Here is a 20,470-nt window from a genome sequence, read left to right as displayed (position 1 = left end):
AGCTGATCCTTCACTTATCCGCAGTTCTATACACGTTCAAGTACGTAGAGGGAATTCAGATCTTGGAAACTGAGTTTCAAGGAGATGAGGGCTTCTCTCCTTTAGATAACAAAGCTGATTCGGGATAATTCCTGCGATCCCGATAAATCCTAGAATTTATTGGATACTGATTCGAAACTGGAAATACTGCAGGACTCGCTATGCTGTTGTTTAAATTAAGGGCGGATTGCGAATAAATTCGCTCAACATATTTTACCTGATATTAGAGTACAAAAAATAATTTCAACATATTTATTTCACATGTTCACCTGGAGGTTATTTAACGCAATTGTTTATCTTCCGTCATTCGTGAACGAATAGAGTTGAAAAAACGCGTTCTCTTAGGATGAATCGTTTACGTATCAACCCGTAAAATATTTCTTCAGTATTTTCGTGTAGATTGATCTTTTATTCAAATAAATCGCGTTGAAAAGAATTTTATTTTTTTTTATCTTCAGGATTCATGTCGTTTTTGCAAACATGTTTGAGAAAAAGTTGTAAGAGACTGAGAATTCAATTAATATCTGCCAGCATTCGTTTCTGAATTGTCGCGCAATGTTGATTTCAAAATGAATCGCTTCCATCCTTGAAACATATAATCCACAAATGAAGAATAACAGAAATCGACTCTCAGCGAGTACTTAGATTTCATTCATTCGCAAATATTAAAAATCATTTTTCAACAGATATTCTTGACATTTTTCATTTGTTTTTCTCTCTTGAAAGTTTCCCACCTGCGGCATCTACGGTGCATAAAATATCTCAGAATATTCAGTTCCATAAACTATAAATAATTTGTTTCTTCCTCTAACTTTACACTGTCATTGCTTTTCCAAAATACCTGAATGATGAATTTCCAGTTCTTAAAAAGTAAAATATCGTCCTGCTCCCCCCCCCCCCCCCCCCTCTGAAAACATCCCAGATTCGACGCTGTAATGTCAAACAATTAATGTAGAATCGAAATCGAAAATAAATACCCAAAGAAATTTTAATTAAATGTTTACCGTTCGCCAAATAATCAATCAAGTTTCAATATTTGTTCCTAGTGCTACTAAAAGTCATCGACCCTGTAGTTGTCCAAAATTTTACTACCACATATGTCTCACTTGAGCGATATATAATTTGTTTCTTCTTCTAACTTTGCACCTTCGTTGCTTTACGAAAATACCTGAATTCTGAATTTTCAGTTTTTAAAAAATAAAATTCGTCTTGCCTCCCTCCCCCCCCCCCCACCCGCCCCTTTTTTAAAAAATATCCCGTGATGTCAAATAATTAATATACAGAATCGAAGTCGCATTTTATTTCGTACCCGCCGAAAACAAATTGACCGGAAGTTTAATCGTGAGACATCGACGAATATTATTGTACATACAATTTATGGGTTATTTGCAGATAAGCGAATCGGTTATGCATAATCCATAACAAACGTGACCGAGATGCGAGTAACGTCGAAACGTCGGATCTAGAAAAGTTGATTCAGAGTGTCCGCAGTACGCGGGGCCGACTGAGGAGCGGGATATATCATGTATACGGGAAGCCACTCGGGAAGACAAACGTTTTTATTACGAAAAATCGGGAAGCGAAACGAAATCTAGGGACGGACGCCTGCGCCGCAAAAGAGAAGAGGGGGGTACGTCGGCGACGCCGCCGTCGGCGGGGGGGGGGGGGCGTAGAGGAGGGTGGTGGTGGTGCCGGGCGTCAGTCGCTACGCGGACGCCGTTCTGAAATTTTCGAAGCGTCGCGACGCCCTTCGACGGACGGGGCGACGGCGCATCCCACCGTCGCATATCAGTGAAAATACAAACATACAAAAATACCAAATCTCGAAAATCATAAATCCAAAGCCCCCGTTCGTCCAAATATTCCGCGCAACTGCGAATCTCAAAGTGTTCGAGTGTGTGTAGTTGGAAATTTTTTTTTTTTCCCTCCCTCGATGCGTGCGAACTTTTGACATTTGAAAACCTGTTTGTCGGAACATGGCGAGAGGTGAAAACTTGGCTAAACAGTGCACAGTTGGATTATTATAAAAAAAAAAAATTAAAAAAAAAAGAAGCAATTGTAAACCAGGTGGTAGTTTTGTGAAAAGAAAAAAATTAAAGTTTCACTTTTGAAAAATGATCGGTTAGAGTTTTTTTTTCTTTTTTTTTTTATTTTCTTATTTTTTTTATTTTTTTTTTTTTGTTTCGTTTTTTATTCTTATTAAATTTGTAATTTTATTTTAAATTAAACTTGCAAAATTTATCAGTGATTGTTTTTGTGAACGCGTAGGTACGTAAATTACTTGTTCTGTGAAGTGAACGGCAGTTTTTAAACATATGATAATTAAAGTAAGGTGAATGAGAAAGTTGGACATCGAATTTAACCCCCTCCCCCACCGGTTTTTACCTCGAGGATAATAATGAGGTTCGTGCAGTTTTCCGGTAATCAGCCGTCTTCTTATAATTAATACTTTAAATATCACCCCTCCGCCCCTCAGGCGATTATTTATACCCTGTAGCTCTTTATCATCGGTAATCTTCAAACTCTACAGGGGTGCCAAGTTTTTTCATTAAATCAGTATCGCGGGGTGCCAATTAGTCCGTCTCGCAACGCGACGCAGCCCCGTGAAAAACTGTGTTAATATAAATAGGTGAAACGCTATCGCCGAGAGAAATTTTTAGTTCCGGTTACCGCTCAGTCCTTAACTATTTTCTGTTTTTTACCACAATCGAAAAATATAGTTGTAGGTAGAAAATGAAAATTAGTTTTCTAGCCGTTACCGGAAAGTCTAGCATCCGTTACAATTGTTTCTCATTACGATGACTGTTGCTATATTTTAATGCTTGTGCAAGAATAAATTGACGTTAAAGTTACTTGTTTAACTAAACATGTAGAGCAAACCTCACAAACCGATTTTGCGTTGCAATAACCAAAAAAGGATCGACGACAGCGCAAAGTGTTTAGGCGTACCTCGTTTTTCGTTATTCCAACAATATTGAAACAGTTTTTTCTTTCAACGATACCTGTTTTACTCAATTTTTCTAGTTACCGCAACAAATGAAATTTTTCTCATCGTACGGAAGTCGTTCGGACTTCATCTCGTGTACCAAAGAAATCCTCGACTTCGTCCGAATGAATTCGTTCTTCCGGTATCGAATATTCAACGCGATTATAACCGTTGTTTCAAAGTTTCCTCAAACTCGACTTACTGTCTGCTGCTATCTCGTCACGCCTCGTCACCCTGCAGCTGTTTCTGCATGAACGAATGAACCTCATGCAGCTGACCCTTCCGGCCTACGCATTTGAACAAGGTTCGATGACTTCGGGTGTATACGTGTAATGACCACACGCATCAATTACCGGAACATGAATTTTTTATTCTTCCGAAACGGAAATGCAACTACATAATTATCAGAGGATCGGAGTTTGATGAATTTTTCAATCGCTGATTTTCGCGCAACTTTTAGAAATGTTTTATGCATATTTTGTGTTTTTTTTTTACTCCTTTTTGTTACGGTATAGCTTATTTACTTGTGGAGCTAAGTTAATTTTTGGATCTTACGGTAATTTGCTGAACTAAATGGTTAAAAAAATTTCAACGTAGTGGTTTAACGCAGTTTTATACGTTCCCTTTATTTATTTATTTACTTATTTATTTTTTTTTTCATTTCTTTTTTTCTCAGGTATTATACGCGTGGATAAAACGAGAGAATGGAACAAAACTTTTCGGAGATTAATTTTAACCCCTTAAACTTTACGAGTTTAATTAAAATAAACCGCATCAAAGGATTATTGGATTAATATACTTAATGTAAATTTTTAACACAATTCGGTGTTAATGAAAGGTCAAAATTTTGATACCACTTTCTTTTTAATTGTTGACGAACTTGATTTATACACAACATAGACACCGTGTTGTAAAATAAAATGTCAGGGTTAACAATTATTGTAAAATTAAATCCCTAAATATGCGCATTAGTGCCGTTCAGAAATGGGTCTTTTTTTGAATGTTGCTCTTCTTCGGGATTTTTGCACTCTTTCACTAAAAAATAGCTCACGTGAAAGGACTGGAGGAAAAATTTTTGCGACCCCCTCAGCAACGTTGAAATTTCGAAAAAAGCCTGTTTTCGGGAATTTTAAAATTGAGATATCCTTAAATCCTCTGGCGGTTACGTTTTGTGTGAGGAAACAAAAGTTTCTGTCAAATCTGAGACACGTGTAATTTTTTTGTCAGTGCACAAGGCTCATTTTTAAGTGAAAATATTTTTAAAAAACCAATAAACGTCAGGTTATAAGGATTTTACTCAAGTTTTGATAAAAAATTGAATAACAATTTGACGAGACAGTGATTAATATTAGCTCACATTCTTCCGGTTTCGCGTGAGCTCTTGTTCACTGTAAACCAAGAAGAGAAATAAAGAACAGTGAAATATTTCAACATTTGAAAGTGAAAAAAAAATTAGTTTTTCCAAATTTCGACACAGATTTTTCGGTATTGAAAAAAAAAAAATTGCACGCATCTCAAGTTTTACAAAAACTTTTGTTTCGTTGTACAAAACGTAAGCCATCGAAAGATTTGAGGATATCTTAATTTTGAAATTCTCCAAAAAGGCTATTTTCGAAATTTCAACGTCGTTGAGCCAGTAGTGTAAAAATTTTTCAACCAAGCTCTTTCGCGCAGGCTATTTTTTAGTGAAAAAGTGCAGGAATCTCGGAGAAGAGTAAAATCTAAGAAAAAAAAACTACAATTGTCAAAAAAGATACCGATCTTAACGACTGTACAATTAATAGAAACAATCAATTAAGAAACGACTCGGCGCATCTAATATCCGTAAAAATATTCGACCTCTGTGACTTTTGCTCCGCCTAATTAATAAAAATCGTTTTTTTTCGTACCAGGCAGTTGGTAATGAAATTTTCTTTTTAACCTTTATTCGCGTGCTAGCTTTTCTTCTAGTTTCAGGAAGAACAGTTTTCATAAGTTACTGATCGTCAACTACGAATTATAACAACTGTGGCCGACTTGCGCTTCTTGGCACACAGCCGAATCCAATTTCTACTCAGGTCAAGTCGGTAACAATTTAACACTTTGATTGCAGCTGCAGCTCGAAGGCGATTTTATTCTTCAGATTTTCAAAATCGAATATTTCTCAAGGGTGTTTGTCGCTTTTGGAGAATTTTGCAATATGTATTCAGTTTCAAACTATATAACCGTCGTTATTTTACAGCAACAATTGAGGTTCGATTTCGAATCGTTTTCTAGTTTCTTGCAAAATAATACTTCGGAAGAAAATCGACGTGAAAGGCATTGCATGATAAGGGGAGTGGAATATACTTTGAAGGTATGGAAACTAGTTTGAAAAGTATTCTGTACTGTTTTTAATTTTTTAAACAATTACATTCACAAAGTTACCCTTCACCTTAATACGAATAACTTTATACAAATAAATTTTTGCATCATTTCAGTCAGTGTAATTATTATGATATCACAATATTCTATGACTGTAATGAACAATACAAGTAAAATACAATCGGCATAATTCGGTTGATGCGTGATGTGTTTTCAATGTTTGAAAAATACAACACCGAGTAGAATAGTTTTCTCTCTACGGTTATGAATCGATTTTTATCACTTTTCGTCCTCGTATTAATTTATAATCCCTTCTTTTTCGATTGAAATAATTTTTATTCTTTTGCATATAGCCAAGCGAACGAATCAAGCGTACGATTTCGGCCGAGATTAAAAGCACACAGGATGCGAATCGTCGAACCAATACGTGAAACGATTACTCTTGCATCGTCAATCGGTCACGTATACACAGTTTTATCTATTTATTCGTAGATTTCGAATATCAGATATCGGGCGCAGAGTAAAAATACCTGCAATCACAATCTAAAAAAAAAAAGAAAAAAAAACTGACACAGGTTTTTAGGACTTACAAAATCGTTACAATTACAAAGTGATTAAAAATCGAATTTGACTTCACATATTTTATTTGCTTCTGTTTGATTCGCCTTATTTGTATTCCATGTTGTTTTTTTTTTTCTTTTTTTTTTTTTTTACTTTGCCCAGTGCGGATTGAAAAGATCGAAAAACGCTGAGGGGCAGAGATGAAAAAGTGCCGTGCTGCTACTCAACTGCAGGCATGAAACGACCGTTTATTACGCGAATTGCAAATTGGGTTGACAGCGAAATTGTATCTGTCGACATTTAGATTTTTGCTAAAGTTTTTTCTAAAACAATAATAGTTTTATTTTTGTCACTTTCGTAACGTCAGATTCCTCCACAACAATCGATTGTCTTTCTCCGATATTTTTTCCTATTGTTTCAAGAGTATTTTGAAGGAAATTTCGATTTTGGTAAAAGCAAATTTTTAGCATTCCAATGCGCGGTGAATTATAGATAACTAATTGAATGATTTGTTTCGCGGCGTCATCGTGAAATAATTTAAAAATACCTTGTCATTTATTGAAAATAATTCCAAATTTCATTTCATGACAGTGAAAATGTTTTTTTTATATTTTTACATCGATTGTCGTCCGCTTATTCGTATTATATTTTACCGTCGGAGCTTCAATACGATTATACATAGTAATTTTGTCAAGTAACGAAATCGTTTTGTTTAACAATTGCAAATTTAATATTCATTGCTAAAATTGGGAAATCATGCCAGAGAAACAGGCCTGAAAGAGTGTCTGACCGAAGTTCAACTAAAAAAAAAAAAAATAAACCGTGTAGCTGAAATTATTATTTTTCTGCAAGTATATGAAAAATCAAACTCAATGATTGTTGCTTAATTTTCTGATCGTCATTTCTATTCTATCAAGTTGAATCAGCTAACCGCGAAATATTTTCATCAGAAAATTAACATGTGTAGAATGTCAGATGATTTCCGACATCAATAACGATGCGCAAACATATAATTTGCAATGTCAATAAGAATTAAACCGGTACGTATATATTGTTTTTTTGAACGTTTTTTTTTTTTTTTTTTACATGTTTCAATTTTTTTGTAGGATTCATCATTATACATCCGTTCAATTGATTTATATGTCTCTGATGGTACATAAATTCATAAAACTTATTCGAGGCGCGTTATGTGTAAAATTTTATACGCATGAATTCACTTTCATGAAAATTATGAACCCCGAAAATCGATTTCTTACGATTTCTCGATAATGACGTGACGTTTTTTTTTCTGTTTTTTAAACAATTGCATACTACTCACTATAAATGAAGGATAAATTCCACTGTGTTTAACCCTCAAAGATCGCATACCTTATTCTTCGGGGATAAAACCGCGGAGTCATTTTCATCCCTTAAACCGTAGAATCAGTGTTTCAAAAAATACGTATATAAGATTTGTTTATCTACTTAGAATATATAGGAGATGGAAAGTTAGTAACGTTAACGCAACGAAACATCGTGGGAAAAATCATTATTCTACAATTTTAGAACGACTTTCAAGGAGCTGTCTTTTAAATATATGAACATATCTTCTTTCATATCTACCAGCTGAATTTTGGAAAATCCTGAAGATCCAAGTAACGATTTTTTCTGAACGTGCATCGTTATTCCAACAATATTCAAACAGTTTTTTGTAACGATACCTGTTTTACTAAATTTTTCTACTTACGTAAGTGTGTAAGTGTTACGAGTAAGTGGCGTCGAAAAATGTTTAAAGCAAAAATATCACGGAGAAAAAGTTTTTTAAGTACAGTTGTGAAAGTTAATCGCCTTTATTATGATATGAAAACTATGCTTTCAATATGCAGAAAGTAATCGGCTTACATAAAACGGTCGATTTAAACTAAAGAAGCTCATCCTTACTTCCGAATAAGGGTACGAGGACATTTTTCATACATTTTATAACCATTTTACAAACGACGGTAATTGTGATTGAACTTTGATTGATCGGAAGCGGCAAAGAAAATACATAAATCACAGGCGATTTATACGGACAGTTTGCCGCGGTAGAGAATAAATTGTGATCAATTCAAATCAAGCTGATTTGAAAAATGGTTCAAGAATATGCGGAATATTTTCAAATTTTTTAATACAGTTAAGCTCTTCCATCAGTTACATAAAATCCGAGTTCATTTAGATTTTTAATTATCGTAGGAATATAATTCTTTCGACAAAATTACTCAACCGAAACTTTTTCCGTACCTTACGAATTTCGTCACAAGTTTTCGTATCTCCACTTGTAATTTAATTTATTAATACTGTTTTACGCTCTGCATACACAATCTCTGAATATACATCAGCGAAAGTTTGCTGTGACGAGTAAATAGTCCCATTGATGATGATCCCTATTAATAAGAGAGTGTGTAACCTTAACTGGAGTGAGGGTTGAAATTTAACACCCAGAATTTAAATCCTCTGTAATCATATCGAGTTCCATCACTCCGAACGAACGTCAAATTCCATATTGGTTAAAATCCAGACTGGAACCGTAACATTGAAAGTTTCTCATCGTCAGCCAAATGCTTCCAAAAAGCTTCTCAAATTTATTTTTTTTTTTTTTTCTCAACGACTGAAATTAGTCAGTACCTTAAACTTTCACACTAGGTGAAATTTCATTTGTTACAGTTATTAGATAATTTTAGTAAAATAGGTAGACTTTCCGGTGACAGCTAGAAAACTAGTTTTCATTTTCTACCTGGAGAAATATTTTTCGATCGTGGTAAAAAATGAAAATAGTTAAGGACCGAGCGGTAACCGGAACTAAAAATTTCTCTCACAATCAGTTTGGTAATTCGGCCGTTATCGGCTCCGTAAGTTGTCTTTGTGTCCCGTTGTAAGGTCGGATAGCGAAAATGCATGCGCACCGCGGTGATATGTGCCGGAATATTAATTCCGTCTCGTCGGATAAACGCGCACTGCATCCAGGCACGTGCTCAACTGCACCCCGAGGCAACGAGGCTTTTGAATTCATTTTTCCCAGAGCTCTGCAGCTGCAGCGTTGCATCCTCCGCTCGGTTGAATAAGAGTCATTAATTACTTAGTTCGCTTTCCGTGCTGCTGGTGGGATGCGACCTACCTGGAGGGCCGGCATCGTGATATTTTGAAAAGCTAAACGAGACAACCGAAACCTCAACTGCAGGGAGACATTGCAATAATTAATTATCGCTCCGCGGAATTTAAGTGACACGATAAGTTGAGAGATTTTTTTTTTTCTTCTTCGCACACCTTATTTATTGATCGCAATTCATGCCGAGAAAATGATCAACGTCGGAAAGATTTTTATTCTCAAATAAATAAAAATTATCGAAGGTGAAAATGATGGCGTTGTTTTTTTTTTTTTTGTTTTTTTTTTCTCTCTTTCTTTCACCCTCAGCATTTTGTCAAAATATTTATTTTGCACGATTCGATTGTGTTCGGAAACTTTTTCAGAGTTTTGCTCAGTTTGCGAGAGGAAAATTGAGACGATACCGTTGATCTAGTTTTGTTTTTCAAGATAGGCTTAAATTTCGCACAAAAGTTTTTTCCGATGAGCGATGAATCTTATTCACTGCGAAATTACGTGCATATAAATATATTCCGTGAAGAAAAACCGAGAGTGAAAATTGATGCGTGATAATTTTATTGTTAATTGAAACAACGGGTTTGCAGACGGCGTAACTCGATATTATTCACAAAGTACGTATAGAAATTAGCTGGAATTTTTCTTCACACAATTATTTTTAATCTCAAGGTACGGGAATAAATTTCATGACAAAATTATCGATATTTTTACGATTCTGATGAATTTTTTTTACAGCATAATGAAAATTTTTCCCATCTTTTTACAAGCCATGATAAGTTGACTCGATCGATTTTAGAAGCAAAAGTTTTTACACCGTTCCCGAGACACCGATAAGTGAGAAAGTCAAGGTGGACGATAACCGTCCATTTTGGCCAGCGAATGTTTAAGTTCCTCGTCAAATCCTATGAGAATTTAAAAATAATAAAACAGCGTTAATCACTGAGAAAAGTTTCATTCGTTACAGTAACAAGAAAAATTCAGTAAAACAGGTGTCTTCAAAAAAACTGTTCGAATATTGTTGGAATTACGAAAAACGAGGTACGCCTAACCATTTTGCGACATTGTCGATCCTTTTTTGGTAATTGCAACGCAAAATCAGTTTCTGAGGTTTACTCTACTTTTTTAGCTAAACAAGGCTTTAACGTCAATTTATTCTTGCACAAGCATTAAATTTTCGCAACGGTTGTAAGAAAATATAGCAACAGTGATCGTAACGAGAAAGAATAGTAACGGATACTAGACTTTCCGGTAACAGTTAGAAAACTAATTTTCATTTTCTACCTAGAACTATATTTTTCGATCGTGGCAAAAAATGAAAATAGTTAAGAACTGAACGCTAACCGGAACTAAAAATTTCTCTCAGTGATGGTAGATATTAATTTATGAAATTGTTGAATGTTTCCGCTGTGTGTTGTATTATTATTATTATTATTGTTGTTGTTGTTTATTTATTTATTTTATTTTATTTTATTTATACAGACCCAACAGCCTATTGGCCAATAACAGGGTCACTCATTGTTACATTTACGATATATAGTAAATAGAGAGATTTTACAAAATATTTGAGATTAATACTAGGTTTCACTAAATTAACCAAATCAAAGTATTTTAAGATAAATTTAATAGAGCTAATTAATTTTTCATTATAATTGATTGATTATTCTCATCTTACTACTAGCGTCGTTGACTAGTCTAAGTTACCACGTAAATTGACAAATATGGAGCAAAGGACACTGCTACTGATGGAGTTGTGCGAGTTTGTTATGTCAACCTGATCACTATTTTGATGTAGATAATTACAAATAACTAACAATCTATGTAGTGGAGATGACTGGATGAAGTTAGTACGCGCAGAAGGTAGATAAAATAACTGCGGTGTTTTGGTTGTACGTACAGGGGTATGTAAAGGTATCATTTCCAGGAATCTTGGACAGTGAATGCGATCCTTAAATAAATTTATTATAAACAATACAGCTGAAATATTCCTCCTCTCTTCCAGTGTTAGTACATTTGCATCTATACATAGTATTATTCATAGTACGTTGTTGTTATTATTATTATATCTATGCCAGAGGATTAAGATGAAACAATTCGCCCCGCGAACTGAAGCATCAACTTCAAGACGGACGGGTTGATAATAATCGTGTCTACGTATTATAGGTATATGTATATGTATAATTATACACGCGCAGATGCATATATATATATACAAAACACGCTCACACATCACGCATCGCAATTACTTAGGTATATCGCGTAATAATTATTCTTGACTCCGTTGTAACGAGCAACTAGCACGATGGTGTTATATTCTTGAGGACGGAGTGACGGGTTTCAGGAACCGGGCTTTTCTCAAGGGGGAGGGAGAGAGAGAGAGGGCTGGCTTTATACGTGCCATACTCATGCCGTCATTGCTTCTGGGGCTGTGTTTCCCCCGCTTAATTTCGGAGAGACTGACGCTGATGAAGCGATAAAAGGGAAAATAGAGAAAATGAATGAAACGAGAAACGAAAGAAGAGTGAAAAGAATGAAGAAAAAATAAAAAAAGTGCGCGAATTAGCCTGCTTGCAACGCTCAAAGTATTTGTACCTAGTAAGGTGATTCGGGAAAAAAAGTAATTTGCTGTTTTCGACCATTGCATCAGGTGATAAGTTTGTTTGAGTTCAAAGATAAAAGATTCTGTAAAAATATGAGCGTTCTACGTTACGTGGAAGATCGAGCTTATTAGATTTTTCACTTTTATAGATTTTTTTTGAATTTGTGAAGTACCTGTCGAGAATTGAATAATTTTTTTTTTTAAATTGCTTATCAATTTGTGTCAGAAAAAAAATCAACACTTGTATTATCAAGTCATCGGTTGATGTTTGAGAATTGTATCTAACGACTTTTTCTATATTAAATCAATCTCATAAAATAGTTATAATTTAATACGAACTTTTAATTCAGAAGAATAAGATTCCCGGATTATATATCGTTGTGTAATGGCTCTTGATCTTTGGGTGAAGTATAAATGTCGGAAAATGTTTTTTCATGAGTTCAAAAAAATGTGAAGAAGAAGTGAAGAAAAAAACAGATCAAATCAGCGCGATCTTCCACTTAAAATAGAACGCTCATCTTTTTTCACAGAACCTTTCTTGCAAACTGAACGAACTTTTAAGAGGGTGTCATGGCGGAAAAGGGCAATTTTTTTTTCTGAAACACCCTTACGTACACTGAGAAAAATTTCATTTGTTACAGTAACTAGAAAAATTCAGTAAAACAGGTATCGTTAAAAAAAAAATGTTCGAATATTGTTGGAATTACAACAAACGAGGTACGCCTAACCATTTGGCGCTATTGTCGATCCTTTTTTGGTAATTGCAACGCAGAATCAGTTTCTGAGGTTCACTCTACTTTTTTAGCTAAACAAGGCTTTAACGTCAATTCATTCTTGCACAAGCATTAAATTTTCGCAACAGTTGCGAGAAAATATGGCAGCAGTGATCGTAATGAGAAAGAATAGTAACGGATACTAGACTTTCCGGTAACAGCTAGAACACTAATTTTCATTTTCTACCTAGAACTATATTTTTCGATTATGGTAAAAACTGAAAATAATTAAAGACTGAGCGGTAACCGTAACTAAAAATTTCTCTCAGTGTGTATCTACTATTGACAAGTAAATAGTAATTATTTACATATTTGGTTATATTTATTCAAAATATTTATGCAATAGGCATGTGACTATGTACTATCACTGCAAATATTTATACGCAGGCAGTGTTGTTGTTATTCATCGTCGCGAAATTATCGGTTCGTATCAACAGCCGAGTTTACTTGGCGGAACTTTCGTTTGTGTTAACATCCATGCAGATGTAAATCCGCATTTCGAAGCTTTCGGCTAGTGCCGAGGGATTAACTTTGCCCATGAATCAACGTATCGGGCTTTCGCATCTCTGGGTTATACCTACACCTGTCAAATATAACGACTACAGCTTACGTCCCTTAACAATAGGTTTCTGATGAATTACACAATAGAAAAATCTGTTAGTATTCTCGTGGCTTTCGCTTCAAAGGAACGAATCGCAAAAGGAATAGCAATGCTTTTGAATCGTTTTTGTGAAAGTTTTTATCGCGATAAAAAATTCCTGCGATTCTTCCGGACTTTTTACTGTTCGTACAATCGTACGACAGATTTTGCCACAGCTTAGTCAATCTTTTCAAAATCGAAACTCTCGATCGAAATATTTCAGTAGAAATTTACACAGATGAAAATTTTGGAGAAATTAAACGTAAGATGTGACTTCAAAATTCGACCAAGTTTCATGTTTTGTGGAAACGACTGTATTCCCGTACTTTTCAAGTTAATAACGTGCAATGCGAAACAACCTGCACCGTCTATCAACGTTTAATTACAACTCACGCTTGAAGAGCATAATTTGATGTTCAAAAACTACGACGCGAATGCTTCGTGCATCCAACACGGTAGATCCAATTCCGGTAAAGCAGCATAGTTTTTAATTGGCGGTCTGGTTGGCTGGCAGAACGTCATTGATTTTTACGACGCGAACAGAAAAAAAAAAAAAAAGGAGATAGTAAAAAAACCGGGTACTTACCACTCCGGATACAGAGAGAAAATCAAAGAAAAACCGGGCGAGGAGGAAAAAAAGAAAATGCGACGTTCGCTACAAGCGGAACAGAGTTGGCCGAGCAAAACGTAAAACTTTTGACGTCACAACGGGAACGTCAAGCTTATTCATGAGTGAAATATTTTTACCAAGCAGCCGTATCAACGACACGACGTATATATATATGTGGTGTAGATGATACGGATACAGCGTTCGATTCGTCGATGCGTTATGCTTGCAGAGGGTGTGAAAAAAGATGTGCCGCCATTTTGTCAGGGCATTTTCCGGCTCTAGGTTGGCAAATAACCAATTTTTGAAAAGTCATGACGAGGAAATGCATGACAGATTCAAATTGCGACTAAAGTGAAGCTTCGTATTCTACGTGCCGAAATTTGAGAAAAAAAAAGTAAGGTTAAATTGTATTTCCGGTGATTTTTTGATTTCGGTTTTACTAGAAGTATAAAAATTTAGTATAACTTAGCAGGTCGTTTTTCTGCATTGATTTCAATCGATGATCATCGGGAAAAAATGGAGCTTGATATTGTCTTTCCCAAAGTAGCCGGGTATTGATGCGACCGTTGGTATACGAACAAGAAGAAATCTTGTATCTGGAACAAGCTGAGAAATTAGTCGAAAGACATGAAAACATCCAAATCGGAAAATTAAGAATTTCTATTCACAGCAATGCGAAGATAGTTCACTGGAAAGTACAATTTCCATAAGCTTGCACATGTTTTTGGCTACTAGACACTACGTCGTAAAAGTATCGATCGAACCCAAGTTGTAGCTGACTAACTGCACTGTAAAAAAATTAAGTCAAAACAAAAAAAAAAAAATGCGGTTCAGACTTCTAAAGAATATTTTCTGATGCAAATCCAATACCATCTGAGTTTCAAGTTCTCTCAATCGAATACGAAAATTGTTTTAGAGTAATCCAAACCGTCAACTTTTTGCAATGCGACGTCACTGGATAATGTATTTTTCACATTTGTGTATACCGAGTAAACGGACCGACATTCAGACCGCAGACGTTGCATAGTTTTCCGTAATTTTCGTGACCAAAAGTGGTTGCCTTTAACGATAGCCGTGGAGAGAAGGTCATTATCACTCGCGTTTCGGTCAGCACGACGGTGCAAAAGGGTCGCAAGGGACGAGAAAGGGAAGAAGCTGGTGAAAAGGAGGCAGCGCTAAGCCTGGGACTATGAGGAGCATGTTCGTCGCCCAAAACTCACCTCTGTCAAACTCATTTGGACCGGGAATTCTCAGTCGTTGAACATCAGCGAGGGGACAGTAGATTGTTGATCGGCAACCGGGGAGGATGAGGAGAAGAGAAATATCAGCACTCGAAGCCGTTGGCAGAATCGCCTGTCTGCTGGTTTGCGAAAAACATCATGAACGGGTTGATCTTGATCCGAGGAATGGGACTCATACCGATCCGCAATCATGAAGTGAAAGGCAGCAGAGTCAGCTACTGTGTCCAAACGTACCGATCAGCGGGCAAAGATGGTTAGAACGAATCGAAGTAGGATGTGAAGGCGAAAGAAGTGAAAGAGGAGGACTCTGCTATTCATTATAAGACACATGCAACACCTAAAGTTTTGATCGATCGACTACCTACGATCGAAAATTTAAGTCGTCACTTGTATTGACAATGAGCTTTTTAGGGCTGAATGAATCATTGAGAGTTACTTCGAGATCCAAATAAATGTTATGCTATGGTAGTTTTTATAAGAACTTGGTAAGTATTGCTGATTTCATACTTCAGCTTTTGTTGGAGCTTAATCGATCAAAACTTCTGATAGGATAATGATACAGACCTGATAGTTGCCATCAATCAAGCTTCATAGGCGACTCAAACAGTTACCAATACTAAGTTACAGGAATAAACGAATAAGTCAATAAGTTGAGGTTTACCGTCTCATGGTCATCAGGTTCTAATGATTCATCGAAAACTGCTGATATGAAACTCAGTATCAGTGACGATTTGAGTTTTTCATCGTACTTGATCGATCGAAACTCAAGGTACATGTAAAGGTAGACGAATCGGTACACTTTGTCTGTTGAAAATCTACTGTAATATTACTTTTCATTGATCAGAAACTGGACTTGTAAATGATCATCTTTTGCCGGATTTGGTTCAAATACTAGAAAATTGCACGTGGTGATTTATGTTAACTGAGACGAGGTTTGTCAACTTCAATTTATGTGCCCTCTTTACGAATCTGTACAACGCATGGTTAGTGACTAACCATGATCAACCATCGTCACAAAAGTTCCGACGATAAAGTAGGATTCGGTTTAATTTTGAAAGGAGAATGAATCGGCCATGAAAATGACTCTGCAGAACAGTGCGTTCAATTAGTGAACCCTACCATGACGTCTGACGGAAGTTACACGGTTGGTTGTGGGAAGAACCACGAATCGGTCACGTTTCCTGTCCAATCAGCTGCCCCCAGCCCCTCGAATCGAGCGATAGTCCCCTTCCCCGATGCCGGGGTGACCCGAGAGGATATGTGGGTATGTTTATCCCTTTTGGCCACGAGACAATTACCCAAACGATCCACTGGGAGCGGGGTGTAACGACTAATTTTGGCGCGTCGATATGAATTGATCGCTAATGGACCATCCCGCGCTGGTCTGACGGTACGTTGTAGCTTCCAGAGTTGAAAAATCGCTCGGTAGTCAGAATGATCGTGATTAGTTTCACGCTCTCCGGACACGAATGGTTGGGGTGTGTCCCATGGACAATTCGCTTACGTGACGTACTCCGCGTTAATTGGCACGTCACCTGCGTAAACGTTAACTTAAAGGTTAAATCGGGAATTAACGGAAAAAAGAATTGCGCAGGGTGGCTAATCCGGTTTCCGCACCCATCGATCAAGTTTAATTATTACTCACTGCTTCGGTAATTAACTCTAGTGGTTCAGGTTACAAGTTATTCGAACCAATTCACGTCCGATTTCCAATCCTCATAATCAGACAGTCGAAGCTTATTCGACTCAGCGTGAGTTGCGATGGGTATGCGATTCATAATCTACTGAATTGATTATCGAATGGTATGTAACGTGAACTATTCGGTAACGTAGTCATGACAACGCGGTGTTTCAGTCACTTGAAAATTTCCATGCAAGTAAGTAACGAGTCTCTAAATTGGACTTTGCACTTTGTCATCTCAACGCCAATTTATACATCGGAGTTGGTACTCGGTTCGAACCCTCAGCTGTACTTGCTTGGTTTATGAGAACAATTGGAATGGTTTGCAGACAAGGTCAAGATGTTATTTGCGTAGAGAAATCATACCTTCATCCAACTGTGGGATAGTGGACATTAACAAGTTTGATCTGAGACTGAGAAACTCCGTGACGACGTGGAAAAACGTGAACTTAAAGCAAGAAATGATCACCGCCACTTAAATATTTCCTTACCACTTCATAAACTAGACTAGATTGCTGAAGGATAATGAAAGCATTGCCTTGGGAATTGAAGTGCTCTTTTTGGAACAGTAAAGCGAGTATTACAAAGACGAGTAAAAAGGTCTAAAGAAACTTTACCGTTTCGTGGTGTTCCGAAAATTAAGGACAACCAAATCATGTTCAAGAACATAGTGAAGTGATGAATGGTTTTAATATTAACAATTAAACAGTGAACACATTCTTGTAAGAAATATTCAGCCATTTTTCTTCCGATGCTCCGTTTATCCCCAAGTTTTGTCGTCTCACGTATAAACCCTATTTCCGAGGCTGCTATGGAGGGATTGCCGTTGAAATTTCAGTAACACTAAAGTTGAAACGAATCCCTGATAATGGCGACCGTTCAATCCACACCGGTACTTTACGGTTAGACTGCCTATAGCGCCAATAAGATGTTGGGTTTAAAGACCCGGCTTCCGTAGTATTAAAGGTACGGTGATTTCTGTTTAGAGTACGATTAACATTCTAACACAAAATTAGTCAGTCTTTAGGAGGTAGAGGAAAGTAACTTAACCTAATCATTCATTTTAAATGAATCATCTCTTCAGACCTTTGCCGTTTCGTTGAATTACTCACAGAGGTTACAAAGACCAGTTTCCATATCTTTAATCCCAACGGATTGAATGTTTGACACTTATACTTTTGGATCACAACATCGGAGACCAAGAATGAAAATCTATTCAATAAAACTATCAAATTGATAAAGAGAAGGTATCGTTAGAACAGTGTAAACTTTTTTCGGAACATTTCAATGACAGTATCAAGGCTCAGGCATTACTTTATGTATCGACTAGCAGGGAACCACGTCCGATGTCGAGTTGTCGAGAATGATGCTACTGCCCCTGTAGTAACATTAAACGGCGCGTGCTTCCTCCTCCTGGGAGCAGAATAGCTGAGGCTCGATAGTGTTTCACCCCTTCTAACCCCCCAGACCGACATCTGTCTTCACACCCAGGAAAAACCACAGAAAATCCTAAAGAGGTTGGGTTAGCACAGACTTTATGTCGTGGACACCTCTATTTGTTCTCATTGCGGTACGTTAGTCTTTATTTGTCTTCCGCATTGTCTGTTTACACGTCACAAGTACGAGGAAGGGTTTCAACGAACAGGAATCAGTCAAAAGATAATAATTTTAAATTCACTCGCAATAAAACCGAAGTAATTAACCTGTGCATCGAATGATAACGATAATAATAATGCGAACGAAGTGAGTTGTTTGGTTGAAGTTTTACTTTGGGTACGAAAATTGAACTGGTGGAAGTGTTGAACAGCGGTATTTTAACCGTAAGAATGAATCCAATTTTTTACACCTGCTCATAGCAAGTATATTCAAAATCGAGATAGTCGGCGCGGAAGATTTATCACTTTATGTTCATATATTCCTGTGAAAACTGTGCTGTACGAACTGTGATCGTACTGCCTGGGAACATTCATCCAAAAGTATAACCAGTAGATGGTCATCCATAAGAATCATAATGGACGCGAAAACTCCCAGTCACAGTGATAAGTCATAAACGGATTATGAAGTACTTACGCTGTAAGTGATTCAAAAGGTGAAACTACGTATCGTTTTTGTGCGGAATTGGAATTGTTCTCAAACTCATAAATTCAGCCAACTGTCATCGCGAAAGGTCACCTTGCATGAGCTTATCTGAATTTGGTAAAAGAAGCCGATCTTTTCACGTCAAAATTGTTGAACTGACTAATACCATAGGTCTGCGATCAAAAAATGGCATGGGATTTTTTATACCGTTTTTTTTTTATAAATTTTTACACACTGAAACCAGGAAAAATACTCAAAAAGTTCCATCACGTCGGGTTTTTTTTTTTTGAACTCGTGTTTGCAGCTTCATTTAGAGTAAAACTCCCGTTCAACTTCAAATCTGGCATGCTATTCTTGGTTTTGAAAATGTTATGCAAAAGTGACTTCTTACTTTCATTTACCATGTATTAAAGTGATATTTAAGAATAAATACAAACAGGGAAACAGAAAACTAAAAGTGGAAGTATGTTCGGAGAAGTATCAAATAGAAATGCAAAAGGTTTCATAGGCAAAAAGAATGAACACGGAATGTTAAGTGCATTTCATGAAAAAAATTGTTCGTTTAATATTATAAGAAACATTGTTGAGTTCATTGTAATGAAATAGTGGTTTGTTCATTGTTGTTACGCTTTTTTTTCATGCAAACACCTTGTATTTTGAGAAAATACTGTATTTGATGGAGGGTAATGAAAGTCATTTTTGGCTTCAGCACACTCAAAAACTTCAATATTTACCAAAAACACCCCATGCTGCTGAAATGAAATATTTTTGTGCAGACATGGGTAATAAATAGTGCCAGGGAAATCCAATTCGAATGGACTAGTTCCGCTATTCCTTTGGGTATTGCCAATTTAGAAAGAGATGAACAATTCTCGGGCTCAAATGAACAGCCACGGATAAATCGACCGAGGTGTTCAAGGTGGTGAGAACCACCCGGTGCAACCCTGCAATCGTGCAGTTGATTCGAAATTGGATATTATGGTGCTGACGATGATATGAAATCTAGTCTGCGAACTCGATGTTCTTTTCTAACATTACTCATCGACAGTATTGCGTAAGACGAGGAGTGTTGTTGTCTAGATGAAGGTATGTAACTATTCTCGTGCAAATTCATCTAGTTGCAGTGAACGGTAGGAAATGGATTTCCATAAAATCGTATCTATGAAAGATTAGATTAGATCCTCTTGCTTGCGTCTCGATCTGATCAGTTGAAATTGGCACCTTGACTACATTCATCGTGTTGAAACTGACCCCGGTCTACCCTACATGTAAAAGCAGTGACTTCTGGGTAATTGTGTGTGTACTAATCCCCCACTTGCATCTTTGATTTCTCTCAGGCGGCTTGAAGCTTTTCTCATGGTTGCATCGAGGGATGGGAAATTCTTTTAAATTTGTACTCAAGATTTTCTGTTACGTCGGAAGATTTCACTGACCGTTGCAATCGCTGGAAACGATCATTCTGGATGTGAAATAATTGATGATTCAGCGATATTTGAGCCACGTGTAGGTTTCTGAGTGATAAAATCTGATTGTGAGTCTCGTTTGCGAGTTTCTGAGCCCAAGAAACTGTCCAGGCGTAGAAAATCTACAAACCAATCGGACTGATTTTGAACAGAAATTCATTAAAAACCATTTTATCAGTTATGGTGACCGTATGAATTTTCTACCTGTCGATTCAGCGAATAATTACGTTGCACAGGAAATTTTATACCGTACTCGGAATGCATGGAACGAGATTTTGACTGTTGAAATAAATTTGTTTTCATCCGTCTCATTCAGTTTCAGGATTGAATTGAGAATCAA

At 36.6% G+C, this 20,470-nt stretch overlaps 1 protein-coding gene across 14 annotated transcripts in view; it reads left to right on the top strand.

Annotated features, from left to right (window-relative positions):
• Positions 1-1,757: 1,757 nt before the first annotated feature.
• LOC124308816 (leucine-rich repeat-containing protein 24-like) overlaps positions 1,758-20,470 on the top strand; it is a 129,034-nt gene continuing 110,321 nt past the window's right edge. For 5 of the 14 annotated variants that reach the window (XR_006909106.1, XR_006909109.1, XM_046771935.1 and 2 more), the window contains exon 1: positions 2,243-2,442. The gene's annotated coding sequence lies outside the window, so the exon portion shown is untranslated. Of the gene's footprint in view, positions 2,026-2,234; positions 2,460-5,319; positions 5,361-15,865; positions 16,172-20,470 lie in introns of those variants that run through there. The other 9 variants (XM_046771931.1, XM_046771932.1, XM_046771924.1 and 6 more) reach the window with 5 other exon arrangements.

The sequence above is a fragment of the Neodiprion virginianus genome, chromosome 7 (genome assembly GCF_021901495.1).
Source record: "Neodiprion virginianus isolate iyNeoVirg1 chromosome 7, iyNeoVirg1.1, whole genome shotgun sequence".
NCBI lineage: Eukaryota > Metazoa > Arthropoda > Insecta > Hymenoptera > Diprionidae > Neodiprion > Neodiprion virginianus.
The sequence above is the reverse complement of the archived record's forward strand: the minus strand, read 5'-3'. Positions and strand labels throughout refer to the sequence as shown.